The following is a 15552-nucleotide window of genomic DNA, read 5'->3' on the forward strand; positions in this document are numbered from 1 at the left end:
GCAGCCTTGACCTGCTGGGCTCCAGTGATCCTTCCGCCTCAGTCTTCCAAGTAGCTGGAATTACAGGCATGTGCTACCACGCCTGGCGGATTTTTTTTTTATTTATTGTAGAGATGAGGTCTCTCTGCCCAGGTGGGTCTCAAACCCGCGGGCTCAGGCAATCCACTCACCTCAGCCTCCCAAAGGTTTGGGATTACAGGTTGAGCCACCGAGTCTGACTTAGAGTTGATTTTTGTATATGGTGAAAGGTAGAGATACTGTTTCAATCTTCTAAATGTGGTCAGTCAGTTTTCCCATCACCATTTACTGAATAGATTTTCCTCTCCACGGTGGTTGTTGGTGGAGGCTTTATCAAAGATAAATTGATCGAGAAATTGACGTTTTGCTTCCAGAATCTGTAGTTCTATCCTTTTTTCGTTGGTCTATATGCCTGTATCAGACTGTTTTGATTATTGTAGCCTTATAGTAGAGTTTAAAGTCTAGAAGTGTGATACTTCCCTCTTTGTTTCTTTCACAAAAGATTGTTTTAGCTATTCGTGGTCCTTTATGTTTTCATATGAATTTCTGTATTGTCATTTCCAGGTATAAGAAGAATGATGTTGGTCATTTAATTGGTATTGGGTTAAATCCGAAGATTGCCTATGGTAAGATGGATATCTTAAAAGTGTTAGTACTTCCAATCCATGAACATGAGATATTTTGTCATTTTTTGTGTGTGTCTTCTTCACTTGCTTTGAGCAGTATTTTATTGTTTCTATTGTAAAGGTCTTTCATTTCTCTGGTTGGGAAGACGCCAAGGTATTTTATTTTTTCATGGTGAATGTGAATGGAATTGTGCTATTTCTTTGGTTATCTGTTTGTTGTTGGTGTACAAGAAGGTGGATTGTCTTTTGCAGATTTATTTTGTATCCTGAGATTATGCCAAAGTCCTAAATCAGAACAGGGAGATTTTTGGCAGAATCTCCTGGATTTTCAAGTTATAGAATCCTATCATCAACAAAGAGAGAAAACTAGACTTCTTCTTTGGCTATTCCTGATTTCCTTCTCTTGTCTGATTGCTCTAACTAGGACTTCCAACACTATGTTGAACAAGAAGGGCAAGAGTGGGAAGCCTTGTCTGGTTCTGGTTTTCAAGGGAAATACTTTCAATTTCTGTCCATTTAGCAATATTTTGACTGCGGGTTTATCACAGATGGCTCTTACTATTTTGAGATATGTTTCCTCTATGCCTAGGTGTTCGAGGTTTTTTTTTTTTTTAATCAAGAAGGGATGCTGAATTTTATTGAAAGCTTTTTCTGCATATAATGATATAATCATATGGTTCTTATTTTTACATCTGTTGATATATTTAGTTACATTTATGGTCTTATGGATGTTGAACTAGCCCTGCATCCCAGGAAGGAAGCCGACCTGGTCATGGTGGATGATTTTTGAGACGTGTTGTTGAATACAGTTTGAAAGATTCTTGTTGAGGATTTTTGCATCTATGTTCATCAGGGAAATTGGTCTGTAGTTTTCTTTCTTTGTTGGCTCTTTACCCGATTTGGGTATCAATGTGATGTCAGCTTCATAAAATGATTTTGGGAGTTCTGTTTTTCGATCACCTGGAATACTTTCAATAGGATTGGTATCAGTTCCTCTTTATATGTTTTGTAGAATTCTGCTGGAAAGACTTCTGGTAGGTTTTTTTTTTTGTAGGTAGTTTTCTTTTTCTTTTTTCTTTTTTTTTTTTTTGAGTTGGAGTCTCACTCTGTTGCCCAGACTGAAGTGCAGTGGCCACTCCCAGCCACTGCAGCCTCGACCTGCTGGACTCCAGCGAAACTGCCGCCTCAGCCTTCTGAGTAGCCGGAATTACAGGCATGCGCTACCATGCCCTGCTGATTTTTTGATTTATTGTAGAGATGAGGTCTCACCAAGTTGCCCAGGTGAGTCTTGAATCCACGGGCTCAGGCAATCCACTCACCTCAGCCTCCCAAAGGCACGGGTTTACAGGCTGAGCCACCGAGCCCTGCGAAGGTAGTTTCTTATGGCAGATTCAATTTCTTAGGTTGTTATTGGTCTATCTAGTATCTTAATTTCTTCTTATTTCAGCCTTGGGAGGTTGTATGATGTCAGAAAATCTTCTATTTCAATTAGGTTTTCGAGTTTGTTTCCATACAGGTGTGCATAGTATTATCTGTTAATCTTTTGTATTTCTTCAGGGTCAGTTTTGACTTAATCTTTTGCATTTCTGATTGTATTTATTTGGGCTTTTTCTACTTTTTTGTTGTTGTTGTTCTATCTGGCTAGGGGTCTATCAATCTTGTTTATTCTTTCACAGAACCAGCTTTTTGTTTTGTTGTTGTTGTTTTCTATGATGTTATTGTCTTCTATGTCCCATATTTGAGTTTTTACTTTGATGATCTGAATTTTTCTGCTGAGGTTAGGGTTTTGGTGGTCTTATCTTTCCAGCTTCCTTAGGTGATCTGTTAAGCTGTTAACTGCTGAGTTTTCTATTTTATTGATGTATGTTCATAGAGATATAAATTCCCCTCTTAGCATTGATTTCATAGTATCCTGGAGGTTTTGGTATGTGTCTTTATTTTTATTTGTTTCCAGGATCTTTTAATTTCTGTTTTGATTTCTTTACCCAGGAAAGGTTCAGCATCATGTTGTTTAGTGTCAATGTCTTTGTGGGTTTTGGGTGAATTTTCTTGGTGTTGATATTTATGTTTATTCCACTGTGGTCTGAAAAAGTGCATGGCAGTATTTTGATTTTATGAAATCTATTTATGCTTGATTTATAGTTAAGAATGTTGATCTTAGATGCATTCTGAGTGGTGACAAGTAGAATGTGTATTCCATGTGTTCTGGGTGGAGTGTTCTGTAGGTATCTCTTAAGTCCCTTTGGTTAAGTGTCATTTTGAGGTTCCAGATCTCCTTGTTCATTTTTTGCCACAAAGATCTATCTAGAGTTGTTCATGGAGTATTTAGTTTCCCAGCTATGATAGTATTAGAATCAATAGTATCTTTTTTTAGTTTTCTTAGTAGCTGCTTTATTAAAGCTGGTGCTCCTATATTGGGTGCATATATGCTTAGGATGGACATTTCTTGTGAATGGATTGAACCTTTCATTATTATGTAGTGTCCCTCCACATCTTTTTAAATTTTTGATAGCCTAAAGCTTGTTTTGTCTTATATTAAGTCTGTGACTCATGCCTTCTTTTGTGACCCATTAACCTGAAAATTTGTTTTTTATCCTCTAACTTTAAGTCTCTGAGCATCCTTTGTCATGAGATGTGTTTCCTGGAGACAGTACAGTTGTGTCTTTTTATCGAGTTTGTCATTCTATGTCTTTTCAGTGGTGCAATAAGTCCATTCATGTTCAAGCTGGTTATTGAGATGTGAAAGTTTATCCTTGTCATGAGACTCTTAGAGTTATTTGCTGTTGTTATTTCTTTATTTGTTTGTTGGTTTTCTTTTGATTTTGGGGTGGGTGTATGTGTGTGTTTTCATGTTTGCAGTCATGACTTATCCTGTGTTGATTCTCTGTTTGCTTGGATTCTTGGTATGACTATGGTTAAACTTTCTTCTATGATTAAAACTGAGCTGATCTGGAGACTGCATAAATTCTTTGGAACTGAATGTCTGGAGAGAATTTTGATTCTCTAACACTGATGAAGCTTAGCTTAACTGAGCAGGAAATTCTTGGTTGGAATTGTTTATCCTAGAAAACTTTAAAGATTGGACTTCAATCTCTTATAGGCTGTAGTGTTTCTGTAGGTAAATTTTCTGCTGTTCTAGTTCTTCCCTGGTAGGTAGTCTGGCCCTTTCTCTCTCGCTGTCTTTAGGATTTTTTTTTAATGCTTACTTTGTGTAAGCAAATTACTATGTGTCTAGGACTCAGTCTTCTCATTTAATGCCTTGTAGGGATTCTCTGAATCTCTTTTGCTTGAAGGGTCCCATCTCTGATGAGATGTGGGAAGTTTTCCTGAATAATTTCATGGGATGTTTGTTTCAGGGTGGTCCTGTCAACCTATCTGCCTCAGGAATGCCAATTTGCCATAAGTTCAGCCTCCTGATATAATCACACATCTTTTGGATACTTTGTTCCATCTTTTTAAGTTTCCTTTATGTTTTAACAGTTTAGGTTAGTTCCATATTTTGGTCCTCAAGCTCTGGGATTCTTTCTTCTGCTGGTTAATACTGCTTTCCATGCTTGTCAGTTTGGCATTTATTTTGTTTAGTGTATTCTTTATTTTTGTCATCTCAGTTATCAACTCCATCATTCTTTTCTCTTATCTTTCCTTATTTCTATTCATTCTTTCTATTAATATCTTGATATCTGGATTTTTGGTTTGAGACCACTTGTTCTGGGAGCTCATCACTGTTTGAGTTTTGAAGTGTGTATTCTTAGGTGCTGTCTTCTCAGAAGTCTAAAGGGTACTTGTGTTCTTCCTTAGGTTCTTCATTTGTTAAGATTTCTTTCCCCTTCCCCATCCCTCTTTATTCTGTTGCTCAGTGATGGAAGGATAGCTTTCACTCCTGTTTGCTCAATCCCCTATTCTTCCTTATGTGGAGCTTCTGAATTTGATCGGTTTTGAAGCCAGACTGGGAGTGGGGGTCTAGGCCATGTTTTTGTTTGTTTGTTTGCAGTTTTGAGATTTAAGGTGTAACAGGTGGAACTGTGGCTCAAAAGCTATCTGCTGATCACAGTATGCACTGACTGGTGTGTGAGCACCCTGGAATCCATGCTCCATCACTTTACAATATGTCCATGTGGTGGGGGCATATGTATGCCCCCCCAACTTGGCTGCTGCTAGGTATCCCACTGTGACTACATCTGTTTGTGCATAATCCAGTATGGGGGGTTGAGGCCTCTGTTTCTCTGGTATGGTCCATCCAGAGTATCCACTCTGGGCAATCTATGATGATACCAGATAGGTGCAGAGATCACATCTTGGTCTCTGGATGCAAGCTTCACAGAGTCAGGGGAGCTAGAGAAGGTCCCCACCAGGCTCAGGTCAGAGACAATGATGTCAAAATGTCAACCACCAGCGTCTTATCTTCTGACAGGGCTCAGCTTCAGTTCTCCTTCCTGCATCTTCTCTGTGATCTCTGTCATCGGTGACTAGCCATTGCCACAGGTCATGATGTGAGCTAGGGACCAGGTGTTGAGAGGCTGCTGATGTCTGCTACCTTTTCCCAACAGGTGCCCTGAGAATGGCAGATCCTTCTGTGAGCTGCAGATGCTGAATTCCGAGCAGTGGCAAATTGCAGTTGATTCTGCAGGGAGGCCTGGGTGCTTGATCCCGTGTCTCCCCTCAACTGGAAATTCGTGCCCTCCACTGGACATTTGTTCACCCACTTGTAAACAGATGCAGATTAGTCTTTATGCACACTCAACCAGGCAGAGACTCTCACACTCCAGCTGGTATTGCCATTTTGCCCCACTCCCAGAAATAAATTATTTATATTTGTAGAAGGCATTATAGTCCATGAAGATATTTCCAAAGTATCTGCAAAACCTCCTAAAAATAAGAAGTGATTCCAGTAAAGATATATAATACAATATCAGCACATAAATGTAATTATGATCCTATATTCTATCAACAAATGAGTGAAAACTGATATTAAATATGCAATTCTATTATCACCTACTTCAATGTAAATGAAATACTTCATTTTTAAACTAAGAAAGCATGTACAAGATATATATGCTGAATTGCTGAAGAAAGACATCATAGAAGACCTAAATAGCTGAAAAGACATAGTGCTTGTAGATTAAAAAAACTAATATAGTAAAGGTATGGATTCTCAAATTTCTATCAATAATTCAGCAAATATCTTTGTGAACATAAACAATATTTTTCTTAATTTTATATGGTCATTAAAGAACCAAAGCAATTTTGAAAAATAATCTTGGAGTAATCCCATCTCGATCTTAAGCCATATTATGTACCTATAGTATTTAGGACAGAGAGATAGTAATAGAGGGACAGAGAAATGAATTAGTGGAACAGAACAGAGAAAACAGAAATAACTAACACAAATGTGCCCAATTAATTTTTGACAGAAAGCAAAAGCAATTCAATTGAGAAGACTAACCTTTTCAATGAATTGAACATTCTAGACAAAATTTTTAGTTGGACATTATACATAAGTAACTGAACATTTATATAAAAAATAAAATAGGACTCAACAAAACCCACACTTTATATGAAAACAAATTCAAAGAAGACTGCAGACTTAAAGGTAAGCATAGACTTATGAAACTAAACATTTTAGGAAAACAAATAGAAAAAAATCTTTGGTACCTGGGATTAGGAAAGAGTTTTGAGACTTGACATCAATACAGACTCCACACAAGGAAAAAAATAATGATAAATTAGACTTCATCAAAATGGGAAAATCTGGTTCAGTGAAAGAACCTGTTGAGATGATTACAAATTTACAAACTGAAAGAAAATATATGCAAATTACATATTTGACCGAATTATTGTGTCTGGAATAAAGAACTCAAAATACTCAATAATGAAAAAAAGTCCAATGAATGCAAAAGATATGAACAAACACTTCACCAGAGGATATACAGTTGCTAAATAAGTACACACAAAGACATTTAAAATTATTGGCAATTAAGAAAATGTTCACTAGAGCCAATGATATTACTATACATCTATAGAAATGGCTAACATGAAAAGTAATGAAAACACCAAATACTGGAAACGATTCAGAGAAAGACAATCATTCATACACTGCTGGTGGGAAAGTAAAGTAGTGCAACTGTTCTCAAAAATAGTTTGGAATTTGCTTGAGAAAGTACACATAGAACTGTGATATGGCCCAGCATGGTGTTTTTGGGCATTGATCTTGGAGAAATGAAATGTATGCTTATATTAAAAAAACTTGTATAAATCTTTACAGTAGTTTTATTCCTTTATGAAATAGCTTTGATGTGTATTATGATATGTAAATTCTTTTACTAATTATGGGAAGCATGAGACATGTTTCTGTTACCATTTTACAAACATATGAGCCAAGGATTATAGATAAGCTTATGATAAGCAGATTTATGGAGACTAGAATTGTCAGTGTTCTTTCTATTATATCATACCCCTACTTTTAGGGTCTACTATAAGAAAAATAAGAAGACTAGCAAAATTATAGCCATTTATTTAAAAATTCAACCTTAGCACTTAATAAAGAGCAAAAATTTGGCAAAATTTGCAGGTCTAAAAGTATTTGTTTATTATAATTAAGTGTGGATACAAACCATTGAATCATCACATGACTGAAAGTATTTAATAAAATGTAACAGTCCTGCTGCTGCAAGAAAATCTGGTATGACCAAATAAAGAACAGCCTAATTAAAACTCACACCAAGATGTCATCCAGGTGACTTCAACTCAGCCTTTTTAATGTATTCCTGAATTGAATCACAGTGTTGGTGATGATTGTCTTGTATTTATGTCACTCTCTTTCAAAGGAGGTCAGAGCTCTTTAGACTTTAATTAAGTCACTCATGAGAGTCAACATTTAATTACTTATTTTCTGGTAGAGCAGATGGCTTATGGAAAATAATATTAATTATGATAATTGTTACTCTTATACCATCTTTGAGAAATCTTGCAGACACACTATGATTTGCAGAAATGACATTAATATTATTTTCTTTTCAGATATTGCTCTCTTTTTATAAGCTGACATAAAATCACTCTAAGGGAAAAAAGTGTGTCTCACAAAATGGGTTGACTTGTAAAAAAGTTAAAAAAAATTATTATCAAAAATGGACTTATCAGTGTTCACCAGGCACCTGTTATTGAGTTTGAGAAATTGTACAGTTAATTAATATAACTTGACCAAAGAAGCAGCAAATAAGTTTTGATTTCCCATTTTCTTCTGAAATCATTAATCTGTAATAGATCTTGATAAACATATACAGTTCTACAGGGATTTTTTTTCAAAAGAATACATTCACTGTAGTCACAGATTATGCTATGAGCTCTTATGAAGAACTGTGGTGAAAATTTAATAGCAACAAACTATTATTGTGATTATTATATTTATTCTGAAGTTCTTAAGTAGAAGATTGAAGAAAGTACACGTGATAGAACACTTACCATTCTAGCACTTTTACTGGAACACTGAGATCTCTTTTTAAAGGGCCTTGAAAAAAGGAACTTATGAAAAGATGAGTTCAATGAAATGTCATTTTTTGAAATACATTTCCTCAGGTTGCCATTTTATAAGTAAATGAATTTTACTCACTTGCTCTTTCCCCTTCCATTTTACATGAAGTACTGTAACCCGTATGCTAATGTCACCAGTTACATAAATGATAAAATGAGAGACCATTATGTGACAAACGGATAGCAGCAGTAGTAGCTGGTAAATAATGCCAGCCATTTTACTCTATTTGCTGTTCTCAAAGTGTAACCCCCTAAGAGAACTTTCAGAAATTGGTGATCATGTGGGAGGTTAATCACATGCTAAAAGCAATTCTTGGCTGAAAACGTGGTTTTTGCCACTACAGCTTTTTATGTTTCAAACATCTCGAAAGTATTATAAATTCACGTTGAAATTACACATGGCTATGAATTACCATTATCATTGGATCTGTTGAATTATAAAAGCTAGTGCATTTTCAATGTGACAGAGTCAACAATTCTTGCATTTTTTGGACATTGTCTTGTCAATCAATTTGTGATTAGTTGCTAATTCTTAGCTACAGTGGTACCCAAGAAACATTGCTTCACTTTTTTTCGCCATGCCTTCTCTGAATTCCTTTACAATGAATATACTTGCCATCTTATAAACACCACAGTTCACTGTGCTATACCAAAGACATACTAATTTCAGCAAACTCCAATATGTAGAAAGTACACAGTTACTGTTTTAATATCAACAGTGTTTAGTAACTAAAAGAAAAAAGAGAAGAACGTTACATTTTGAGGCAAAAAAAAAAGCAAATGACTTAAGTCAAGATATCACTCAATGCAAGGGAGGGAAATTTAAACATGTTAAAAACAGTGAGCAAGGGATCAAGATGAAAGAATGAGGAGATAGTCACTTAAAAAAATTGGTTTAAATTTCTTCTATGCTGTCATGTCAAAATTAGTGGAACTAAATAACTATCAAAATTTCTGATATTGGATAACATTATTTAGGATGTACTGGGAAAGGAAAGTGTTTATCCTTGAAAAAATTGATTGGGGTCTTTGATTGGTTATTGAGAAAAATCTAAATCTAAGATCTTGGCTACTGAGCAAAATTCAGCAATACAAATGTACATGTTTCATAAGTAGAAAATGAAGCAAAAGTTTGAATGACTAATAATCCACAGATTTAAAAAGAAAGAGAAAATAAAATTAAGAACACCAAAGTAGTAATCATTTCTTAATTTCTTATGGAGTATCATGTTACAATCACTTGGTATAGAAACACACTTCCTTAAATGGTCAGATTCTAGTTTTCAAGGATCAGCAAAAATTACAGTAGTGTGTCATTATGTCTAAAAAGAATTTACCAGATTACAGAGTCTCACAATGGTAAAATGTAATGCAAATCTCTTTTATATAGATCACAAGACCAAATATTAATTTAATCATATTGTATAATGTCAGGATTGAAATGTACCCTTTATCGGAAGAAAGAATAAAAGAAAGAAGTGTATGCTTAAGAAGAAAATATAAGCCGGGCTCGGTGGCTCAGCCTGTAATCCCAGCGCTTTGGGAGTCTGAGGTGAGTGGATTGCCTGAGCCCGCGGGTTCGAGACTCGCCTGGGCAACTTGGCGAGACTGCATCTCTACAATAAGTCAAAAATTAGCCGGGTGTGGTAGTGCGTGCCTGTAGTTCCAGCTACTCGGAAGGCTGAGGCGGAAGGATTGCCGGAGCCCAGCAGGTGGAGGCTGCGGTGACCGGGAGCAGCCACTGCACTCCAGTCTGGGCGACAGAATGAGACTCCAACTCAAAAAAAAAAAAGAAGAAGAAGAAGAAAATATAGAGATTCAGTTTGTCTTTATTTTCCATAAGATAAATGTAGCTGAAAAGCTAATACATATATATGTGTGTGTGTGTGTGTACACACACACACACACACACACACACACACACACACACACACACACACATATTTATCCTAAAAATAAAATTAACATACCAAGACTAAATTGACCCAGAAAGTCTAAGGTGATAAATAGATCTTCTCTATATCATTAGATATTTTCTGTCAATTTTTTACTTTCATATATTAAAATAAGCTATCAAGGAGACAATTATTAAGTAAGCTGAGAATTCTAGGAAGTTTTCCCGGATTTGAACAGAAAAGGCCATGAAAATGTGACTTATTAGGGCTATTTCGTCTAAACTAACATTAAAGGTGAGTTTTTCCTTCTCTTGTCCCTTTATTTCAAAAACATATCTAGCCTACCTTGAGTAAAATAAAATTCTTCCCTCACTGAATTTATACTGTAATAATTGATTCAGAAGAGTTAAGACAAGGATAAAACACAGTATGGTAGGTGTTATAATAAGGAATATACAGAATTGGAATATTATGGATTAACACAAGATAATATCTAAGCTCCAATTTGAAAGATGATCTGATGCTAAACAAGTGGTAAGAGAGTTATGAGAAATCTCCTTACTGTTTTCCAGAGAGGTTGTATTAATTTACATTCCCACTAAGAGTGTATAAGTATTTTTTTTCTTCACATCTGCACTGACATCTATTGTTGTTGCTGTTGTTGTTTTTGGCATTTTAGTAATGGCCATTCTGACTGGAATAATATCGTATCTCATTCTGGTTTTAACTTGTACTTCCCTGATGACTCGTGATGTTGGGCATTTGTTTCATATGTTTCTTGGCCATTTGTATATATTCTTTTGACAAATGTCTGTTTATATCTATTCAGCAACCCCACTACCAGGTATCTAACCAAAAGAAAAGAAGTCATTTTACAAAGAAGACACCGGCACCCAGATGTTTATATGTTTATTTAAGTACAATTCACAACTACAAATAATCTAATGACCATCAACTGATAAGCAGATAAAGAAAATGTTATATATATATATATAGTGTGTGTGTATATATATACATATATATATATGTATGTATGTATGATAGACTGCTACTCAGCCATAAAAAAGAACAAAATAGTAATGTATTTTTGCAGAAACTTGTATGGAATTGGAGGCCATCATCCTAAGTGAAGTAACTCAAGAGTGGAAAATCAAGTGCTGCATTTTCTCACATAAGTGAGAGCTAAGCTAAGGGTACACAAACATACAGAGTGATATAATGGGAATTGAAGACTCAGAAGAGGGAGGGTGAGGTAAGAGATGAAAAAATACCTGCCAGGCACAATGTACACTATTTTAGTGACAGGTACACTAAAAACCCAGACTTCACCATTATACAATTTATACATGTAACCAAAAACTACTTGTCCCCCAAAAGCTATTGAAATTTTTTTAAAATCATCTTATTAGAGATAAGATTATCAATTACTTTAAAAAAGGAATGGTGAATTAGTTTTTGTTAGGGGGAAGCTAATGTGTGATAGGATGCTGGAAATATGGAGAGTTCCTAACTGAACATGTTCTTAATAGGGAGGGGCATAGGGAAGTTAGGTTAGGTAAGTAGGTAAGGAGAGGGTGAACCATACCAGGCCTTATAATCCATGATGGACGGTTCAGACATTTTCCTAAAAGCAGTGTGAACCTGTTCAGTTCACACTGCTAACTTTTTAAAGCAGTGAAGTAACATGAAAACATTTTTGTGTTGCTGTTGAAATATAATCCCTTATGCTGTGGGAAAAATAGATTGGAAGAGTGAAAAATAATAACATATGATATATTTAAAACAATAAACAATAATAGTAACTATTAGTAAAAATTGTGAGAAACAATAATATATGATCTATTTAAAACAATAGCAATTATATATTTGTAAGATTAAAATAGTTTAGGAGAGAGATGATATTTGCCTCAGGAAAAGCACACTGGGGGTTTGGAAAAGAGAATATATTTGAGTCATACTTTAGAGGTAGATTTGGAAGGAGTCCATGATGAATTTGATGTAGGGTGTAAGGGTGAGAGAGAAAAGAATAACGCCCAGGTTTCTGGTTTCAGAAATATTATTGAGATTGATATAGAACATTATTGATATTATTATAAAATGGCCACTGTGAGTTAATTATGGTAACTGTAAATACATTTTGAAGATTTAATAAGTCTTCTGAACACTAAAATTTTATATTGATTAACATCAAATGCTCTTCAGAAGTGTCCAATTACAGAAATAATAGACATCTTCATTTAAAACAATACAAATTCACTATTACGTGCACACACACACACACACACACACACACACACAATCATTTCTAATAGGACTACAGGAAATTACCCTCTTAAGTACTATAATTTTTTTAAAGGGTTTTTCTCATTGAACAATTTTTAAAGTCAACTAAATTGCTTAGAAGAGAGAAATCTATATTTGTAAATATAGTCAGACTTTTATCTTGACTTTATATTTGTTCTTCAGTTTTTTAAGAAGATTTTTCCAAGAATAAATGAGACTTACTATGAAGAATAGTTCAATACCGACTACCCTTCTTTTGTTTTCACATGACATTCCATTGCATTTACCATTTCTGTGTCCCACATTACACTGTGAGTTCCAGCAGTGCACAGCTCGCCTCATTCAACTTTGCACTTTCAATACCAAACACAGCTGCTAGCACTAACCAGTGTTCAATATATACACAAATATTGAAATAAAGTTAATTGGATAAAATGGGGTATATTCTGTATCTCTTAAATTCACTTAATATAATAATAATTATCAGAGATCATTATTTTTACTTGGAATTCTAAGTGATACAGAGAAGAACTCAAGGTCTAGTAATAAATTAATATGAAAAATATATACATAGATTAAACTATAAATATACAATAAAATATAAAATCTAAATATATAAATATTATATAGATATATAGGCTCTATGTATAATATATATGAAATGCAAAATATACAGAATCTTAGAATAGGAACAGAACTCAAAAAACATCTAGTTCATCCAACCACCACTCAGTATACAAATCTGTCTGCAGAATCTTGTTTGACATATGTAAGGATTCAACTTCTCTATTGCTTTTCTAATGACAGAGATAGCAACGGGTGCCTAATATATTGCTGGAAAAAGCCACTAATTGATCTTATTTTCTAATATGTAGCCAAAACCTTTTCCCCTCACAAGTTTTACCCCAAAATATGATTTTGTTTTCTACTTTTACACGTTTTTTTTCTTCATCTACTTTTCCCATTTTAATGGATTGTTGATATTTAATCAGTTAAAATTCACTTGTTTCAATGTTTGCTATAGTCAATGCAAGAACACTCTATTCTAAATATCAACAAATGTATACAAGTGTGTGTATCTGTTTGTGCGTTTTCAATAAAATCACACAGAAACCTGTTAAAAATTTCTGTTATCTGTCATGCAACATTAACTATGCCTCTTTTTTAAATAGAATTTTAAAATCTGCTAAGCACTTTTGGCTTCCTAGATTATAGGGCATCTAGATTTTGATTACAGGTAGAAGTGATAAACAGAACAGAATCAAATCAGAACTCTACCAGTTTAACAGTAATCTATCATGTTTAGGTACAAGTTATACATCAACTACATTATCCTAGTCCATGTCCTTTTTCTTTGGGAGCAGAATAATTGGTGTAGTCACTTTCCTTGTTACATTGAGAAATATTTACATTTGTGATTTTTGTTTACTCTCTCATTTGAAAGAGCAAATATTTTAAACATATAAACTGAGATGTAAATGTAAGTTTGCTATAAAAATCTGTATTTTGTTTATTTGTTTGTTTTATTTTGGTGATATGAGGGGGCAAAAAGAACAGGAATTTTTTTTTTTTGGAGGGTGGGCTCCTTGTAGATAGGCTTCCCCATTAGGTGAGTATTCAAGGAAACCATCACATCAGGCATCAGTGTACCAGTTAGTAGTGTTGTTGTGAAAGGCTGTGTTCAGCATCAGTGAATTTTTTTTTTCTTTTTTAGTTTCACCCACTTCATTATGGGTGATTTACAAGAGCATCTGCCCACATCACATGGAATATTTAGCAGTTTTTGACCCTGGTGCCCAACTCTTCCTATTCACCTTGTGTGCATTAAAAGGCATCAAAATCGATGAGTTCAAAAAACAATTTTGAGCAGTGGAAAAAGCATCTTGATAGGTGTATTGCATCAAATGGAGAAGACTTTGAAAGTGATTGAAGTTTAAACATGTAAGAATAAATATACAATTTTTTTTTTTTTTTTTTGAGTTGGAGTCTCACTCTGTCACCCAGACTGGAGTGCAGTGGCCGCTCCCGGCCACCACAGCCTCGACCTGCTGGGCTCCGGCGATCCTTCCGCCTCAGCCTTCCAAGTAGCTGGAATTACAGGCATGTGCTACCACGCCCGATTGATTTTTTTTTTTATTTTATTGTAGAGATGAGGTCTTGCTGCCCAGGTGGGTCTCGAACCCGCGGGCTCAAGCAATCCACTCACCTCAGCCCCCCAAAGACACAGGATTACAGGCTGAGCCACCGAGCCCAGCAATACACAATTTTTTATAAATAAATTCTAGTTCGGGGGGTACCCCTCGTATATCATCAATGGGGATAATAGCAAAAGATGTCAATCTGCTATGCTTGGATTATAAATAACTTTAGATTAATTTTGTTTTGAACATTTTTTTCTGCATTTGAATATTTTCATGTTTATTTAGGTGGGAAATTCAGCCAATTAGGGTGTCTTCATTATTTATTGAATGGCTATCATTTTCCATACAGTAGACTGATATGCATACTAATCTTACACTCCACATCCATATATACTTTACAAATTTTTGAAAATCCCTATATAGTATTTCCAAGATAGCAAACTCAATCTATATAATCAATTATGAATCCTTGCCAAAACTTTGCATGAATTCTGTAGCCAATTCTTTTCCCTTTGTTTCATAGTAGAAAAATAAAATGATGCATTTCAACCACCAATGAAAGTCAACAACACAAGAACATCACCAAATTTGTCTGTCTCATATTAGAAATGAAAATTCCTGTTATTACTCTGAATTCTGCAGAACCACGAAGTAATGCTTCCTCCACGCAAGTACACAAACACACACACACACATACTCACACACACACATGCACACACACCCATAAGCATACATATCACCTCTGTACTCTGTATGCTATTCATGGTTACTTAATATACAGGTATATATCAGTTGAATAAGAAAGAGTGCTTCTTCTCAAAAAAAATTCTTGATAAAAGTAAATTTTTAATACTGCTGAAATTAGTAATTTAATGTTACTGCTGTATGTACCTTTTCCTAGTGATCTATCACTTCTCATTCCCTTCTAGGCCCTTGTAATATAAAGCTGTAGGAGAAACCTGCTCAGAAAACACGATGGGTAAGTCAGTGTTGTAAAGGGATATATTACTTTGGCATCATCAGCTACATTCTCTCAGCTTACCTATCATGTGATTTTAGGTT

Source organism: Carlito syrichta, unplaced genomic scaffold (assembly GCF_000164805.1).
Source record: "Carlito syrichta isolate Samal-C Ts95f unplaced genomic scaffold, Tarsius_syrichta-2.0.1 Scaffold303024, whole genome shotgun sequence".
In the NCBI taxonomy this organism is placed as follows: Eukaryota; Metazoa; Chordata; class Mammalia; order Primates; family Tarsiidae; genus Carlito; species Carlito syrichta.